General features: G+C 40.0%; 1 long non-coding RNA gene across 1 annotated transcript; it reads left to right on the top strand.

The window, feature by feature from the left end:
• Positions 1-4,617: 4,617 nt before the first annotated feature.
• Positions 4,618-19,072, top strand: LOC309836005. Its single transcript, XR_014298079.1, has 3 exons — positions 4,618-4,767; positions 5,779-5,906; positions 18,741-19,072. It is a non-coding gene; the product is annotated as an uncharacterized lncRNA (long non-coding RNA).
• The last annotated feature ends 552 nt before the right edge of the window (positions 19,073-19,624 follow it).

Below are 19,624 nucleotides of genomic sequence, written 5' to 3'. Positions count from 1 at the left end.
GATAGCTCTGTGCCTTTCCATGCTTTTCCTAGGCAATTGGTTTCATGGAATATTGCTGATATATTGCCCTCCACAGATCTTCCCAGAACACAGAACTCTGTCTGCCTATGCTTTTCTAGTACTTTCACTACACATGAGGCTCTCCTAACAGAGGGTGAATCAATAGGAAACATTCTACAAGAAATATTTATTCTGCAAATGGCCTGTGGAAGCTGCTTCCCTGTGTTCCCTAAATCCTGGGTTTGGGATGCTCTGTGCCTGCCTCACAGCGTCTGAAGAGCTGGGCTGACTTCCCGGTACATCTTCCCCAGTGCCTACGTGGAGTGTCCTAGGCCTGGGACTCCTGATGGGAGGCCTTCCCAGAGCACAGCTGTGGGCCCACATCTGCATCTCTGCTGCCCGCGCCTTCAGCTCTGGGCTCAGCCGCCTGGATTATTTTGAAATCCGTCTAATGGCCTTAGTGGAGAGAAGACAAATGCCCTTTGTGTGCCCCACTACTATCACTCATATTTTCTCATCTTTCCTCCCTTTTTTGGCCAGAGTTTCTTCAACAATTCACAGCCCCCTTATTTCTTGTGTTCCGTTGCACTTAATAATCGGTTTGCCAGTTACAGTCCGGCCTAATTATAGCTGTTCCACGTGGGTGTAACCAGAGTGTACATACCCGTCTGTATTCTGATTTATTTCATTTAAGTCTATATAGAAAATTACACAGCCTTACCCCTACATAGTCTCCACTAAAAACTTTTGTGTTGGCTTCATAACTATATTACATCAAGGAGAAATACTATGATTCTAAAATAATGCTGAATTAAAGATTTTGTGAATAAAGTTTTTCTCTTCATTTGGATTATTTCCATTGGCTGAATTGCCAGAGTTGGTATTTCTAGGACGGAAGAAATGAACGCTTTACGGCTTGCTCAGATCTGACAATATGTCATCATGTTGCACTACGAGTTACGCCTTGATTTTACAAGTTGGATTTTTCTTTTTCTTTTTTTCTTTTACAGACTGTCCAGCCCTCCAGTTCCCAGGCTCAAAGCACCCATGCTTTGAGTTCCTCAGCCTTCAGAGAGGAGGTGGTAGCTGGATGTACCGTCCCCAGACACTGTTGTGGGGAAAAGCTTCCAGGTGCCGCAGAGATTGGGGAATAGAGGAAGCGTTCCCACTGTTGAGGATTTTGATGTAATGATGAGAATGGTAACGGTACTGGTAGGCACCATTTACTGGGTTCTTTATGTTAGGCGTTTAATGATCTCATTTCCTCCTCTTGACCACTGTGCCAGGTAGGTATCGTTATCACCATTTTATTAAGAAAAAGCTGAGGTTCAGAGAGGCAAAGTAACTCTGCTTTCAGCTGCAAGTGGCTGAGCTAGGTTTTCTTATGATCTCACTCGACCGTAGGTAAGGAGGGAGGAGGTCCCAGGTTGGTTCAGCAGCTCAGCAGTGTCATCCGGGAGCCAGTCTCTCTCCACATTTCTGCGTTGGCATCAACTTCTGGGTGATGTTTCCTTTCCTCGGTGCAGCAACACCAAGCTTCTCATCCTCACACAACCAAATTCAAAAGCAGGAAGAAGGGAAAGGTGGCAGTCTTCTCATGTGTTTGTGTGCATGTGTGTGTGTGTATTTATTTTATCAGGAAGGAAATATTCCCCCAGAGCCTCCCAGTCAATTTTATCTGATATCTCATTGTCCAAGAGAATGAAATGACTTGATTTGACCAGGCAGGGTTCACCTCTGAGCGTACTGTCTCTGTCTCTTGATAGCTGAATACAATTGCACTATTCTTAGTGAGAAGAAAGTGGGAATAGTGTTGGGTGGGCAACAGTGTCGACTGCATTTCCCCAGCATTCCATGGTAGAGGGTTGTCTTCTTACATACATGCTTTCTTCCAAGATCTCTTTAACATGAGCTAACAGTGTGTGTGTGTGTGCACACGCGTGTGTGTGCCAGCAGGCACGTCCCAGGTGCTCACACTTGGTTGCTTGTGTAGCCTGGTCATCGAGTCCAAAGATAAGAAATCAGTGGAAATGCTGCAGTAATTCTTGCTTGCTATCTTGCAAATGAGAGACAGGGCAGGATAGCGAGGCTGGGTTAGTGAGGCACCATCATGTATTAAGGAAGAAGGCAGGTTGAAGAACGAGGAGATCTGGATTCTAGCCCCAGATCTGCTACTTTCTATCTGTGTTACCTTGGGTAGGTTATTTAATCTTTCTGAACCTCAGTTTTCTCATCTGTAAAGCAAGAAGGTTGGACTAGGTCATCTCTAAATTTTGTTCCGCTCTAATATTCTATAGTTACAGTGCAGTTTTTACTGAGCAGCTATGAGCAGTGCTCTGTACAGTCTATCACATTATTTTTTTTTACATTATCTTTTTAAAAACCTTTCAAAATGCATCTGCATGCCATATGAATGGAAGAAGTCAACATTATTCATGTACATGGAGACTAGGACATCATGTAACAGAATTACATATAGAATATAGTATTCCAGACTCTTTTTAAATGTCTTTATTTTGCATTACAAATTGTACTTTGAGGTATTATCACTTTAACTGGCTTGTGTTTTACATTTACAGCACAGCTCATCTTCCAGAACTTTTCACTGTTTTGAGTTTCCATTTTATTGGAAACACCATCTCTTTATAACTGAGTAAAGAACATGGCAGAGTCGGGGGAAAGCTTTGCGCCTGTCTCTTTTTACTCTCTCTCTCTCTCTCACTCTGAACATAAATAGTATCTTGACAGCTGATCTTTGTCGTTTCAAAAAAACACATGAAAAGGAAACAGCAGTGGGTGATCTGCTTTCTGAAACAGTGTAAGAAAGATCTGAAGAGTGTTAGCTCTGCACTGAAGCTCCTTCAGCTTCTGCTTTTACAATATTTGCAGGAAGTTTCCTGACACTAAGGGGGAAAAGAAACAGTGGCCAGAGACTGTCTCCTGAAAATATGCAGGAAGGATAATATGGAGGCCAAGACGGACGTGTGTGATGAGCTCCAGCCGTGCCTCAAAACAGGAACTGATGACAGGGAGGTTTTGCTATTTATCTTCCAGGGTTGTTTTAATATGCAAAGTAGGTCCTCAGCGGCAGCTGCTATTCCGTCAGCCACATTTCCTGAACTGGATAGTGTATTTTTAGTTGACAGGAAAAAAAAACCACTTGGTTAGGAAGGAGCTCGGATGGTCACGTCTCGGAAACTCAGATCAGCACTTGAGACTTTACTACATTTCCCAGATGAGTTACTGTCACTCTGGGCAGCAAGCAACAGAGTGTTTACTTCAACTCTCTTCCTTTTATTAAAAATCATTATATAAGGTATGATGAATATATTTTTCTGTATGAGCGTCAAACAACATAAAAGTCTACAGGGTGAAATTCCTAAGCTTACCGTCCAAATCACTACTCCCCTCCTTAGAGGTAACCCACAGTTTGATGTACATTTTTACAGCGATATTTCTATAATATACTCACATATTTTGGAGCAGATATTTTATTATTTTTTTTGTTTGATTAGGTCTTTTTTTAATGTAATTGTGATATCTGTAACATTTCATTTAACAATGTTGCAGTGATTTCTCCATGTTAGTACATATAAGTCTACCTTGGTTATCTTTTGTTACTATTTTTTAAAATAATTTATTAAATATTGAGAAGGCCATAAGAAGTATAATACTAAAACAGGTGAAATTATGTGACCCTAGAGATTTTCAGAATCTGCAGGAGACCTTTCTAGAACAGGGAGTGCTGCAGCTTCCCCAGGCCAATCTTATGTGGCTGCACAGGTATCGATGAGATGGGAGATCAATGGCTGCTCTGGAGGGAAGGCAGAGCATTCCCCAAAGAATGGGTGTTTACACAACATAGGATTGTTCAGATACTTTTGGCCCCTAGCAAACATTGCCTAAGTGGTGTTCTTGAGGTTGGTACATACCTGTGCTTGGGAAAGATGTGGAGGCTGGAGGAGGTGAGGAGATGGGGCGAAATCTGGAGTGTAGAGAAGCTTGGATTTCCGTTGACACACTTTTTTTTTTCCCCTAGAGAGATACTGACACACAGTCACTGGATTAAATTGATGCTCCCATCTCAATTAACTCATTAGGTAGGAATAACAAATTTACATACCATTGTGTGGGCTTATTCTCATGAACCCTCCATCCAAAAAAGTAAAAAAAGAAAAGAGAAAGGGAAGATGTGGGGTTTTTTAAACCCTCAAACACTGAAAACTTTTCTTCCCTTTAACTGCTTTCCCCAGTCACATCAGGTGAGTTATATGTGAAATTGATATTTCAGAGTTTGCCGTGGTAGAAAAAGAAAGAAGTAGGAATAAGACTTTAAGAAAGGAAAGAGGGACATGTAAAAACTATATCAGGATATGAATACCAATGCCCCACCCCTAATCATTTGAAATAAGTGTTAGAGGCAGCAGCAATACCGGATTTCCATTTAGTCACCCGCTAGATCTGTTGCCTTTTAAACAACTTTAGAGACCATTTTTATTTTGATAAATGCAGGGAGAGGGCAGGAAAATGTCTGCCTGGCGTGTTACAACATATTAAGCTAAAACTCTAGGAAATGGTGACTCCTGTATAAATTCTGATTCTCCTTCTTCCTAGGGGTGTTTTATCCATACCTGAAGACTCCTTGGAGATCCCTATTGTAAGATTGGGAACTCTGCCTTCTAATATGGCTCATTGATTCACTTCTGAGTGGACTGAGACAAATCCTACTAATTGTTGAATTTGTTTCCTTGTTTGTGAAGCACTGAAGTAAGTAATCCTCTTGTGGAAGTGCCTGGGCCACCTTTTAAAAGTTGGTCACCCCTGTAGCGGGATCGGAAATATTGCAGTTATTTTTGGAGTTGGATGAAGAAATGTATCTTGAAATTAAAAAGTAGTTAAACCTATAGCATTTACCATAGCTGGGTTTGAATTTCGTATCAAAGACAGTGTCAAATCTAGGTTGGTTAATAAATAAACTAGAAGCAAACACAATAAATGGGAATAAAACATTTAACAGATGTTAAGTTTGGCTCACGCCACACGGTGGCAGGCTTACTCTGTGTTGTGCTTCCTTTTCAAGCAGCAAATCTAAATGCTTGCATTTAACTACGTTAAATCTTTTTAGAAAGTTAACTTTTAGAAAGTATGACATAAGTTATTAATTTGTCAAGATTATATTTTCTTATAAAGTGTACTTTACGTTGTATGATGCCTGAACAGCAGTGATTTGAGCCTTCAACAGGACATTCTACCTCTAGATCTCAATTACTTCATCACTAAAATGATGGGCTTGGGTTACTTACAGTTCTAAAATTGTCATACCTCTCCTATAACTAAAAAAAGCCTAAACATTCTTCTTCAGTAACAAGAATTTCAGTCATATTGCAGTTAACTTGATAAGGAATATAGTTTTTTAGTTAGATTGCCTAGATTTGAATTTGAGTTCTGTCATTTATTAACCGTGAGGTAAGGAACTTCACAAATTCCAGTTTCCTCACTTGTAAAGTGCTATAAATTATACTACATATCCAACGGGGTTGTTAGGATTAAACGCGGAAAAATGTATGTGTGGCAGAGACTCGCAAACTGTTCACCAAATCATCTCTTTTTTTTCCTGGATAATCAGCTAAACCACATTTCACATCGTCACCTGCAGTTAATTGTGGTCATAAGACTGAATTCTGACCGATGGAATGTAAGAGAAAGAAATTCATGTCACTCCTAGGCTCAGCTCTCAAAAATCTCCCATTGTGATCTTTGTTCTTTGAACTTCTGCAGTTTCCCCGGAAGCTACTTGTTAAAGATGTCAGGACAACGATCTTCAGGAAATGGAAGGAAACTTGGTCCCGAAGCACGGTGTGGAGGAGAGCTTTATGCCTGTTAGAAACACTCGTTTTGGACTTTACGTAAGTGAGAAATAAACTTCGATTTTGTTAAGCCACTGAGATTCTGGCATTTATCTGTTATGGCAGCTAGCATTAACTAAAATAGCATGTAAAGCACTTAGCACAGTACCTGTTTAATAAATATTAGATGTTACCAATATCATGACTCTTAATAATACAGACCAAGAGCCTAAAACACAAGCAATAGTATGGAAATCTCTTCTGCAGTATACAAGACTTGGGCCCCCCCTTTTTTAAAAAAAAAACTAGAGAAATAAAGTTGAATGTAGAAGTAGGAAAAATCTGAACAGTTCACCTATGTAACTTGCAGAAAGTCAGTATTTTGTATTTATATTTGCTACATACACTTTGGGGAAAAAATTAACAATATAAAAGAAGAAAAATTGAATTAAAAATTTAAGTTGGTGCTATCTTTAAAATAATACATTTTAAAAATTGAAGTATAGTTGATGTACTATATCATGTAAGTTTTAGGTGTCCACCATAGTGATTCACAATTTTTAAAGGCTGTATTCCATTTAGAGCTATTATAAAATATTGGCTGTATTCCCTGTGTTGTACTATATATCCCTGTAGGTTATGTATTATATACACAGTATATTTTATACATAGTTTGTACCTCTTAATCCCTTACCCCTATTTTGCCCCACCCCCTTTCCCTCTCCCCACTGGTAACTACTAGTTTGTTCTTTATATCTGTGTAAAATAATATTTTAAATTGTTTCTTCCTTCTGATGACTTCAGTGTTATGATTCATTCAATGATTTCTCTTAGTACTTCACACAACGCTTATCTTTCTTTCTTGAAAATGTCTTTTCTTGGCTCCAACACTTTCCGATATTTTAACACTTTTGCTCATGCCTATTCCCAGTTCTCTTAAAGCCCAGATCAAATTTCGCATATTCAAAGACTTCCAAGACATCCTGGTTGGAAAGGATCCTACTTACACTGAACTGTAACATTTATACAATCCAAGGCTCTTAACCATTTGCTCTCTTCTATAGTAGGGTTTATTTTCAGGTGGGTTTATAGAGCTTGCTTCTCCTGAACAGACTGTAAACTACTTGATGAGAGAGACTGTGTTTTTTGTTTTGTTTTGTTTTGTTCTAACATCTTTATTGGAGTATAATTGCTTTACAATGGTGTGTTAGTTTCTGCTTTATAACAAAGTGAATCAGCTATACATATACATATATCTCCATATCGCCTTCCTCTTGTGTCTCCCTCCCATCCTCCCTATCCCACCCCCTCTAGGTGGACACAAAGCACCGAGCTGATCTCCCTGTGCTATGCGGCTGCTTCCCTCTAGCTATCTATTTTACATTTGGTAGTGTATATAAGTCCATGCCTCTCTCTCACTTCGTCCCAGCTTACCCTTCCCCCTCCCCATGTCCTCAAGTCCATTCTCTACATCTGAGTCTTTATTCCAGTCCTGCCCCTAGGTTCTTCAGAACCATATTTTTTTAAAATTCCATATATATGTGTTAGCATACGGTATTTGTTTTTCTCTTTCTGACTTACTTCACTCTGTATGACAGACTCTAGGTCCATCCACTTCACTACAAATAAGTCAATTTCGTTTCTTTTTATGGCTGAGTAATATTCCATTGTATACATGTGCCACATCTTCTTTATCCATTCATCTGTCGATGGACACTTACGTTGCTTCCATGTCCTGGCTATTGTAAATAGAGCTGCAATGAACATTGTGGTACATGACTCTTTCTGAATTATGGTTTTCTCAGGGTGTATGCCCAGTAGTGGGATTGCTGGGTCATATGGTAGTTCTAGTTTTAGATTTTTAAGGAACCTCCATACTGTTCTCCATAGTGGCTGTATCAATTTACATTCCCACCAACAGTGCAAGAGGGTTCCCTTTTTTCCAACCCTCTCCAACGTTTATTGTTTGTAGATTTTTTGATGATGGCCATTCTGACTGGTGTGAGGTAGTTTTGATTTGCATTTCTCTAATGATTAATGATGTTGAGCATTCTTTCATGTGTTTGTTGGCAGTCTGTATATCTTCTTTGGAGAAATGTCTATTTAGGTCTTCTGCCCATTTTTGGATTGGGTTGTTTGTTTTTTTGATATTGAGTTGTATGAGCTGCTTGTAAATTTTGGAGATCAATCCTTTGTCAGTTGCTTCATTTGCAAATATTTTCTCCCATTCTGAGGGTTGCCTTTTCATCTTGTTTATGGTTTCCTTTGCTGTGCAAAAGCTTTTAAGTTTCATTAGGTCCCATTTGTTTATTTTTATTTCCCTTTCTCTAGGAGGTGGGTCAAAAAGGATCTTGCTGTGATTAATGTCAAAGAGTGTTCTGCCTATGTTTTCCTCTAAGAGTTTTATAGTGTCTGGACTTACATTTAGGTCTTTAATCCATTTTGAGTTTATTTTTGTGTACGTTGTTAGAGAGTGTTCTAATTTCATTCTTTTACATGTAGCTGTCCAGTTTTCCCAGCACCACTTATTGAAGAGGCTGCCTTTCTCCATTGTATATTCTTGCCTCCTTTATCAAAAATAAGGTGACCATATGTGCATGGGTTTATCTCTGGGCTTTCTATCCTGTTCCATTGATCTATATTTCTGTTTTTGTGCCAGTACCGTACTCTCTTGATTACTGTAGCTTCATAGTATGGTCTGAAATCCGGGAGCCTGATTCCTCCAGCTCCATTTTTCTTTCTCAAGATTGCTTTGGCTATTCAGGGTCTTTTGTGTTTCCATACAAACTGTGAAATTTTTTGTTCTAGGTCTGTGAAAAATGCCATTGGTAGTTTGATAGGGATTGCATTGAATCTGTGGATTGCTTTGGGTAGTTAGTCATTTTCACAACATTGATTCTCCCAATCCAAGAACATGGTATATCTCTCTATCTGTTGGTATCATCTTTAATTTCTTTCATCAGTGTCTTATCGTTTTCTGCATACAGGTCTTTTGTCTCCTTAGGTAGATTTATTCCTAGGTATTGTATTCTTTTTGTTGCAGTGGTAAATGGGAGTGTTTCCTTAATTTCTCTTTCATATTTTTCATCATTAGTGTATAGGAATGCAAGTAATATCTGTGCATTAATTTTGTATCCTGCTAACTTTACCAAATTCATTGATTAGCTCTAGTAGTTTTCTGGTGGCATCTTTAGGATTCTCTATGTATAGTATCATGTCATCTGCAAACAGTGACAGCTTTACTTCTTCTTTTCCAATTTAGATTCCTTTTATTTCTTTTCCTTCTCTGATTGCTGTGGCTAAAACTTCCAAAACTATGTCGAATAATAGTGGTGAGAGTGAACAACCTTGTCTTGTTCCTGATCTTAGTGGAAATGATTTCATTTTTTCACCATTGAGGACGATGTTGGCTGTGGGTTTGTCATATATGGCCTTTATTATGTTGATGTAAGTTCCCTCTGTGCCTACTTTCTGGAGGTTTTTTTTTTTTTATCATAAATGGGTGTTGAATTTTGTCAAAAGATTTTTCTGCATCTACTGAGATGATCATATGGTTTTTCTCCTTCAATTTGTTAATATGGTGTATCACATTGATTGATGTGCGTATATTGAAGAATCCTTGCATTCCTGGGATAAACCCCACTTGATCATGGCGTATGATCCTTTTAATGTGCTGTTGGGTTCTGTTTGCTAGTATTTTATTGAGGATTTTTGCATCTATGTTCATCAGTGATATTGGCCTATAGTTTTCTTTTTTTGTGACATCTTTGTCTGGTTTTGATATCAGGGTGATGGTGGCCTCGTAGAATGAGTTTGGGAGTGTTCCTCCCTCTGCTATATTTTAGAAGAGTTTGAGAAGGATAGGTGTTAGCTCTTCTCTAAATGTTTGATAGAATTCTCCTGTGAAGCCATCTGGTCCTGGGTGTTGTTTGTTGGAAGATTTTTAATCACAGTCTCAATTTCAGTGCTTGTGATTGATCTGTTCATATTTTCTATTTTGTCCTGGTTCAGTCTTGGAAGGTTGTGCATTTCTAAGAATTTGTCCATTTCTTCCAGGTTGTCCATTTTATTGGCATATAGTTGCTTGTAGTAATCTCTCATGATCCTTTATGTTTCTGCAGTGTCAGTTGTTACTTCTCCTTTTTCATTTCTAATTCTATTGATTTGAGTCTTCTCCCTTTTTTATTCCTGATGAGTCTGGCTAATGGTTTATCAATTTTGTTTATCTTCTCAAAGAACCAGCTTTTAGCTTTACTGATATTTGCTATTGTTTCCTTCATTTCTTTTTCATTTATTTCTGATCTGATCTTTATGATTTCTTTCCTTCTGCTAACTTTGGGGGTTTTTTTGTTCTTCTTTCTCTAATTGCTTTAAGTGTAAGGCTAGGTTGTTTATCTGAGATGTTTCTTGTTTCTTGCGGTAGGATTGTATTCTATAAACTTCCCTCTTAGAACTGCTTTTGCTGCATCCCATAGGTTTTGGGTCATCATGTTTTCACTGTCACTTGTTTCTAGGTATTTTTTTTATTTCCTCCTTGATTTCTTCAGTGATCTCTTGGTTATTAACTAGTGTAGTGTTAAGCCTCCATGTGTTTGCATTTTTTTACACACTTTTCCCTGTAATTGATCTAGTCTCATAGCATTGTGATCGGAAAATATACTTGATAATCATATCAATTTTCAATTTTCTTAAATTTACCAAGGCTTGATTTGTGACCCAAGATAAGATCTATCCTGGAGAATGTTCCACGAGCACTTGAGAAGAAAGTGTATTCTGTTGTTTTGGGATGGGATGTCCTATAACTATCAATTAAGTCCATCTTGTTTAATGTATCATTTAAAGCTTTTGTTTCCTTATTTATTTTCATTTTGGATGGTCTGTCCATTGGTGAAAGTGGGGTGTTAAAGTCCCCTACTATGATTGTGTTACTGTCCATTTCCCCTTTTATGGCTGTTAGCATTTGCCTTATGTATTGAGGCGCTCCTATGTTGGGTCCATAAATATTTACAATTGTTATATCTTCTTCTTGGATTCATCCCTTGCTTATTTTGTAGTGTCCTTCTTTGTCTCTTGTAATAGTCTTTATTTTAAAGTCTATTTTGTCTGATATGAGAATTGCTACTCCAGCTTTCTTTTGATTTCCATTTGCATGGAATATCTTTTTCCATCCCCTCACTTTTAGTCTGTATGTGTCCCTAGGTCTGAAGTGGGTTTCTAGTAGACAGCATATATAAGGGTCTTGTTTTTGTATCCATTCAGCCAGTCTATGTCTTTTGGTGGGAGCATTTAATCCATTTACATTTAAGGTAATTATTGATATGTATGTACCTATTACCATTTTCTTAATTGTTTTGGGTTTGTTATTGTAGGTCTTTTCCTTCTCTTGTGTTTCCTGCCTAGAGAAGTTCCTTTAGCATTTGTTGTAAAGCTGGTTTGGTGGTGCTGAATTCTCTTAGTTCTGCTTGTCTGTAAATGTTTTAATTTCTCCGTCGAATCTGAATGAGGTCCTTGCTGGGTAGAGTAATCTTGGTTGTAGGTTTTTCCCTTTCATCACTTTAAGTATGTCCTACCACTCCCTTCTGGCTTGCGGAGTTGCTGCTGAAAGATTAGCTGTTAACCTTATGGGGATTCCCTTGCATGTTATTTGTTGTTTTTCCCTTGCTGCTTTTAATATTTTTTCTTTGTATTTAATTTTTGATAGTTTTAGTAATATGTGTCTTGACGTGTTTCTCCTTGGATTTATCCTGTATGTGACTCTCTGTGCTTCCTGGACTTGATTAACTATTTCGTTTCCCATATTAGGGAAGTTTTCAACTATAATCTCTTCAAATATTTTCTCAGTCCCTTTCTTTTTCTCTTCTTCTTCTCGGATCCATATGATTCAAATGTTGGTGCGTTTAATGTTGTTCCAGAGGTCTCTAAGATTGTCCTCAATTCTTTTCAATTTTTTTTCTTTGTTCTGCTCTGCAGTAGTTATTTCCACTATTTTATCTTCCAGGTCACTTATCTGTTCTTCTGCCTCAGTTATTCTGCTATTGATTCCTTCTAGAGAATTTTTAATTTCATTTACTGTGTTGTTCATCATTGTTTGTTTGCTCTTTAGTTCTTCTAGGTCCTTGTTAAACATTTCTTGTATTTTCTCCATTCTATTTCCAAGATTTTGGATATCTTTACTATCATTACTCTGAATTCTTTCTCAGGTAGAGTGCCTATTTCCTCTTCATTTGTTTGGACTGGTGGGTTTTTACCTTGCTCCTTCATCTGCTGTGTGTTTCTCTGTCTTCTCATTTTGCTTAACTTACTGTGTTTGGGGTCTCCTCGCAGGCTGCGTTTCATAGTTGCCATTGTTTTTGGTGTCTGCCCCCAGTGGCTAAGGTGGTTCATGGGCTGGGTAGGCTACCTAGTGGAGGGGACTAGAGCCTGTGTTCTGGTGGATGAGGCTGGATCTTGTCTTTCTGGTGGGCAGGTCCACATCTGGTGGTGTGTTTTGGGGTGTCTGTGACGTTATTATGATATTAGGCAGGCTCTCTGCTAATGGGTGGGGTTGTGTTCCTGTCTTGCTAGTTGTTTGGCATAGGGTGTCCAGCACTGTAGCTTGCTGGTCATTGAGTGGAGCTGGGTCTTAGCATTGAGATGGAGATCTCTGGGAGAGCTTTTGCTGTTTGATATTACGTGGAGCCAGGAGGTCTCTAGTGGACCAGTGTCCTGAACTCGGCTCTCCCACCTCAGAGGCACAGGTCTGACACCCGGCCAGAGCACCAAGAGCCTATCAGCCACATGCCTCAGAAGAAAAGGGAGAAAAAAAGAAATAAAGACAGAAAAAAATAAAATAAAGTTATTAAAATAAAAATAATTATTAAAAATAAAAAAATTAAAAAGTAATAAAAAAAGAAAAAAGAAAGAAAGAAAGAAGAGAGCAACCAAACCAAAAAACAAATCCACCAATGATACCAAGTGCTAAAAACAGTAATAAAAAAAAAAAAAGGACAGACAGAACTCTGGGACAAATGATAAAAGCAAAGCTATACAGAGAAAATCACACAAAGAAGCATACACATACACACTCACAAAAAGAGAAAAAGGAAATATATATATATATATATATATATATATAAAGGAGGAAGAGAGCAACCAAATCAATAAACAAATCTACCAATGATAATAAACTCTAAATACTAAACTAAGATAAACATAAAACCAGAAACAAATTAGATGCAGAAAGCAAACCCCAAGTCTACAGTTGCTCCCAAAGTCCACCGCCTCAATTTGGGATGATTTGTTGTTTGTTCAGGTATTCCACAGATGCAGGGTACATCAAGTTGATCGTGGAGATTTAATCTGCTTCTCCTGAGGCTTCTGGGAGAGATCTCCCTTTCTCTTCTTTGTTCGCACAGCTCCTGGGGTTCAGCTTTGCATTTGACCCCGACGCTGCATGTAGGTCATGTAGGTCACCTGAGGGCATCTGTTCCTGCTCTTACAGGACGGGGTTAAAGGAGCAGCTGATTAGGGGGCTCTGGCTCACTCAGGCCGGGGGGAGGAAGGGGTATGGATGAGGGGCGAACCTGCGGCGGCAGAGGCCGGAGTGACATTGCACCAGCCTGAGGTGCACCATGTGTTCTCCCAGGGAAGTTGTCCCTGGATCATGGGACCCTGGCCGTGGTGGGCTGCACAGGCTCCCGGGAGGGGAGGTGTGGATGGTGGCCTGTGCTTGCACACAGGATTATTGGTGGCTGCAGCAGCAGCGTTAGCGTTTCATGCCCATCTCTGGGGTCTGAGCTGTTAGCCGCAGCTTGCGCCAGTCTCTGGAGCTCGTTTAGGCGGTGCTCTGAATCTCCTCTTCTCATGCACCCCGAAACAATAATTTCTTGTCTCTTAGGCAGCTCCAGACTTTTTCCTGGACTCCCTCCCAGCTAGTTGTGGCGCACTAGCCCCCTTCAGGCTGTGTTCACGCCACCAACCCCAGTCCTCTCCCTGGGATCTGACCTCCGAAGCCCGAGCCTCAGCCCCCATCCCCTGCCCAGCCCGGCAGGTGAGCAGACAAGCCTCTTGGGCTGGTGAGTGCCAGTCGGCCCTGATCCTCTGTGCGGGAATCTCTCCACTTTGCCCTCCGCACCCCTGCTGTGGCTGTGCTCTCCTCTGCGGCTCCGAAGCTTTCCCCCTCAGCCACCCACAGTCTCTGCCCGCGAAGGGGCTTCCTAGTGTGTGGAAACCTTTCCTCCTTCACAGCTCCCTCCCATTGGTGCAGGTCCCGTCCCTATTCTTTTGTCTCTGTTTTTTCTTTTTTCTTTTGCCCTACCCAGGTACGTGGGGAGTTTCTTGCCTTTTGGGAAGTCTGAGGTCTTCTGTTCAGTAGGTGTTGTGTAGGAGCTGTTCCACATGTAGATGTATTTCTGATGTGTTTGTGGGGAGAAAGGTGATCTCCACATCTTACTCCTCTGCTGTCTTGAAGGTCTCCTCGAGATCTTCTGTGGTATTGCCCACAGAAAAGTGTAGAGTTTTGTGCAAATAGTTATTGATACTAGACTCACTGGTATAAAAGCCCCAAGTATATGAGATTCCCCCTAACATTTTAGTATCTATCTTCCATGGAGTTTTATAAGAATGAAGAGCAACAGCTGAACAATACTTTATAATTGGGGAACAATAGTGGCAGAGATGGTATTTTATGGTCAATGGTTTCGGTTAGAGGAAGTTTACAAAGAATACATTGGTGCCTGGTTTTCCATTTTGAAATGAGGATGATTTTATATGTACTACTGGTTAAACTTATTTTGCTTTTTTCAGTCCATCCTAACTATTCATTTTTTCCCTTCTTTTTTGCATATTTGCTTAAGATGTTTTCCTTAAAAATATTAAAATTAATAGATAAATTTTTTAACATTGTATATGCAACATCATAAGGACCTTAGAATGTTAAACTCTGAATCTTGCCTTTCGTCTTCAATGTGATTGCTGTGTAATATCCTAGTTTCACCCTGTGTTTACCCTCTAAAAATTAGTAATTTTTTATAGTCAGTGTTTACTTAGATTTACCAATGTATCTACTGATTTCTTTGCTCATTATTGATTCTTGCATTCTAATCCTTCCTCCTTGGTTTATTTTTCTTCGTTCTGCAAGGGTCTGTGAGTGGGAAATTCTCTTAGTCTTGGTTTGAAAATGTCTTTATTTTATCCTCACCTTTGAATGTTAGCTTAACTGGATAGAAAGTTCTAGATTAACAGATATTTTCCCCCATCATTTTGAAGATATTATTTCATTATCTTTGGCATCTATTGTTTGTAATAAGAAGCCAGCTTTGTATGTGTATTGTTTCTTTGTAGGTGAATGTGACTTTTAGGCCCATCCTTAACATTTGTAGAACCCAGTGCAAAATTACAAATGGAGGCCCACATATCATATGTCTAAAAATTTATGAGTTAAAAATCAAGCCAACAACTTGAATAAAATATATTCTATTGTGTCTTGACAAATACAGCTTTTAAAAACCTGGATGGCCAAGCCTTGAATTTAGTATTCTTGGAATCTTTGGGGTTCCATATTGGAACTTGGCACAGCAGGGAGGGAGTACCATCCTGGTCCCTGTCCCAGAGTTCACCTCCCATCTTTTCCAATCCTGGCTTCATCTCACACTGCAAGGAGCTTTACACATATGCTTGGGGACACTCAACTTCCAAGCCCTACAACAGTCCCTCCCTGAGCACCCCATGGCCCTAAGGGTGTGCAGTCTGTCTTAGGGGGGATGAATATACGGAAGAGGTCCATGCAGATCCTAGAAGTGGACTGGGAATTCCAGGGTCTTGGGCACCTGGAACATGGTTTGGAGGGAAGGGGCAAACTTTGGGTGGGCATGTTTCTTGATGTTGCAGTGACCTCCTTAATGGTTTCTTCCCATCCCGTCTTTTTCCTCACTATCAGAGAGAATTTTTTAAAAGCACAAATCACAGCATTTTACACTCTTGCTTAAAAACCCTTTAAAGGCCTCCCATTGCATTTGAAAAAAAATCCTTTGAAAGGACTACAGATCTCTGGGTGGTACTTCAACAGGCTAAGCTCTTTGGGAAGAGCCTTTATCCAAGATGTTTCTCTTCCTAAGACACGCTCTCCTACCTGCTCTTCCCATGACTTCTATCGTATAATTTTTGGCTTAAATGTCACCTCCTCTCCAAGTACACCTTCCCTGTGTTTGCTATTACTGCATCTTGCTCATCTCCTTCAGAGTACAAGTCATGAATTTATTTTACTTGTTTAGTGTCTTCTCCTTCAAACAGCAATCTACACTAAAGAGACTGTCAAAGATAAGATTTCCTGGGAAGTCGACTCTGAGATGATTAGCGCATAGAAAGTTTATTAGGAGGGACTCTAATTAACACCTATTGAACAAAAGAAAGTAAGACTGAGCAGCAGTCATTCAGGGGAGGCTGGCTTCCCAGAAGGGGGCTGACTTTCAGCAAACCAGTTCTCTTCAGCTGAAGCGATTCCTAAGAGGGCTGCAGCTGTGTTCTGGGCAGGGCGGTATCACATGCAGGACGGTCCATGCCTTGCGCCACTCAGATCCACTTCCTTCACACGAATCTAAGGAGCAGTTCCTTCAGGACACTGGGGTGCCATTTTTCCTTGGGAAACTTATAAAGAGGAAGGTTAGTAAGATGAACTACAACCCCCCCCTGCTGCTGCAGTTGGTCTTGAGGCTGCGACCAGTAGCCATCCTCTGCCTCCTCACTGTCAGTTAGCACCTCTGAAGGTTTAGGTGATTTACCCAGTGGAGTGACTCAGACTCTCTAAACCCATGTGTTCCAGTTACTGTTTACCATGCCCTTCTCAGGCTGCACCTGCCGCTCTTGTCCATTTGTCATCAAAATTGCACAAGGCAGTACTAAAAGATGTCTAAGTTGATTATCTGGGTGCCCCAAACACATGCTTCCCTGCCTCCACTGTGTAACAGTAGCCCTACTGCCTCTTGATGGTAAGAGTCAATTACGCCCACCAGGATCTTACTCTTGCCTGCTGGTCCTTGAAATGAGGGGCCCAAAGTGCCTGGGTGGTGGTGTAGCCTAAAGTTCAATGGATATTCCTGCTGTGTTCCCTGGTAGAAATGTTCCCCCTCTGAGAACCAAGACCTTTAAACCTGTGGTTACAGTTGTGAGGATGAAAAAGCAGAAATTCCCCAAGTGGGTCACTGGAATTGATGGTAAACAGGGACACTCCTGCTTCCACACTTGGATCTCATTCCCAGGTATTCTGGGGATACAGCACCATATAATGGTGATTGATTTAGAGCATTACTACATCCTTGAGGGTAGCACTTTATCCTCATAGGGTATCATCCCCAAGATGACGATTCAGCCAAGCTTTCAACAGGCTGCTCTATTGCTTATTAGGCCAGTAGCTTCTGGGTGTTTTGCCAAGGGATAGGTCCAGTGGATTCCACAGCCATGTGCCCACTGCTACCTCTCCTTTGTTATAAAGTGGATTCCTTGGTTGAATTCCATATTTAAGAAGCTCTTTCATCTGACAAAGGGCAAGGAAGCAATTCTAAACGGAGTGTATTGGATCACTTTTACACATAAAGGTGATCTTATGTGGGAGTGATATTGATACTATGAGAGGAGCAGTCTCATGTCTGGTCCAGGGAGCAAAGTAGGTTTATCTGTTTATTGTTTATTTATTTTTTTAACATCTTTATAGAAGTATAATTGCTTTACAATGGTGTGTTAGTTTCTGCTTTATAAAAAAGTGAATCAGCTATACATATACATATATCCCCATATCTCCTCCCTCTTGCGTCTCCCTCCCACCCTCCCTATCCCACCCCAGGTTTATCTTTTTATGCCACCTGTTCAGCATAGCGTCTGCCTCAGTGCAGGTGAAGATATGAATCAGCAGAGTAGTCTACTTTAGCCAGGGCTAAGATACTTGTTTGTTTATTTAATGTGTTTTCATGGTGAGCAAAGGGAATTCATCTGGTTCTTGGGGTGAGGGAAAAAAGGAATTAGAATTAAAATTCTTTTCCTAGTCTCCATTATCACTTCTCTCAAGCTTCCCCCTGCCCTGCCCTGTTTTATGCCATGTTTATTTATCCCAACTATAAGAGCAGAAATTATCCCCAAAGTAGTTTGATCAATAAGGATTGAGGTTGTAAAACTCATTGTGACTGATCATGTTTACCTGTTTGGTTAAGCTAACTGAAAATCACGGTGGAATCTCCCTCTAGATAGAGTCTATATTTTATTACATTTGCAAAACCCTAAAAGTTATGTCATTCTCAATTCTCAGAAATAATGATGTTTTTGAGAATGTCAGACAGATTTCCTGACTATGAATTACATACACAGGTAAACAATCTTATATAGTGACCTAAATATTCCCTATTTAGCCATTGTAAGAGTTGGTGGTCCTCTGGCTTATCTTTCTCAATCTTGACCAGCCATGAGAAGAGGGAGGGGCAGAGAAGAAAAGGTGGAGATAATCTGAGTGCTCCCAGCTGTTTTCATTCTCTCAGGAGAAATAACATTCAAGTCTTTGAGGAAGTAACTGAAATCCCTTTTATTTTTGCTTGCTGACTGTCAAGAACTTTCTAGTGACGCGTGAAAAACAAGTGTCCGCCTGGGGGACCTTCAGAAGATTTTCTTGGCAAAGAAAATTGTGTAAGAGGTGCACTCAATCAAGTCCAGCTGAAGGAAGTGGGGCTGGATTGGCTGACCCACACCTGCCCCAAATGACACCTACAGAAGAAGAGCACAGTGGAAGAAAAGGGAGCAAACAAAAGATGATGTTCTAATTTTCCATTTACTGAGAGATTACCTTTTGAAATGAACTTCTGAAGCCTCTAAGAGTGATTAGAATTGTTCTGTGTCCCACCCACCTTAACCCTTATGTTAACTGTGTTTCCCTAGGTTCTTGACAGATGCTTTTCACCAGCATGGTCCTGTATTAGCGTGAACGCCAGGAGGAAGAGTCCTCGTCCTCGCGCGCCTTGGAGATAGAGCCCAGTTTCTTCTTAAAGTACTACTTGTAAATTGACAGCCTTTTGCCCTGTAGAAAAAGGTTAGAGAGCTCTAAAATAATCTTCTTTGGAACAACTAATTTTGCTGTTTTCAGATAACAATTATAGAGAGCTTCTGGAGCTGGAAAAAAAAAAAGTAAAAAAAAAAAAGAAATCACCCAGCACTAGTGCACAGGTCAATTTTAGGTGAAGAGCCTAGGATTTGTCTAATGGAAAGTTACTCAGTCCAATAAATGATACTAATAAATGGCTAATTCTTTCAAGTACATTAACATTAACCTAATTAGGTTTCCTTTGTTCCAGATGTAAATGAGGTAATCAAGTGCAGCCAGTCAGGTGTTACTTGCTTTTCTTAAATAACACTGTTTCAGGCTTCCCTATCTTTGAACACACTGCTCTCTCTTCTGGAAGAGCCTTCCCTCCCTTTTTCATCTAACTACCACTTGTCCACGAAATTCACCTTCCCAGGAAGTTTTTTCCTAACCCCCTGTATAATTCGTGGTCCCCCATATGTGTTCACTTAAGCATTCTGTATCACACTTTTCACCCTGGACTGGAATAACCAGACTACACCTTCCTTGAGATCAGCAACCATGTCTTATTCAACTTTTCATCCTCCAAGATGCTGCAAATACAGCATCAGGCACACGATAAGCAGTGAGTGCTCAGGAAGTGTTCGATGACGCAAACCCCCATTTTTTCTCAAACATGTTTTATTGAAGTAATTTTGATCAGGTTGATACCTAAAGAAACTGACTTCAGTGTTTTGAGAAA

This window comes from Grampus griseus (assembly GCF_964374135.1).
Source record: "Grampus griseus genome assembly, chromosome: 18".
Lineage (NCBI taxonomy): Eukaryota > Metazoa > Chordata > Mammalia > Artiodactyla > Delphinidae > Grampus > Grampus griseus.
This window is presented reverse-complemented; position numbering and strand designations above follow the sequence as displayed.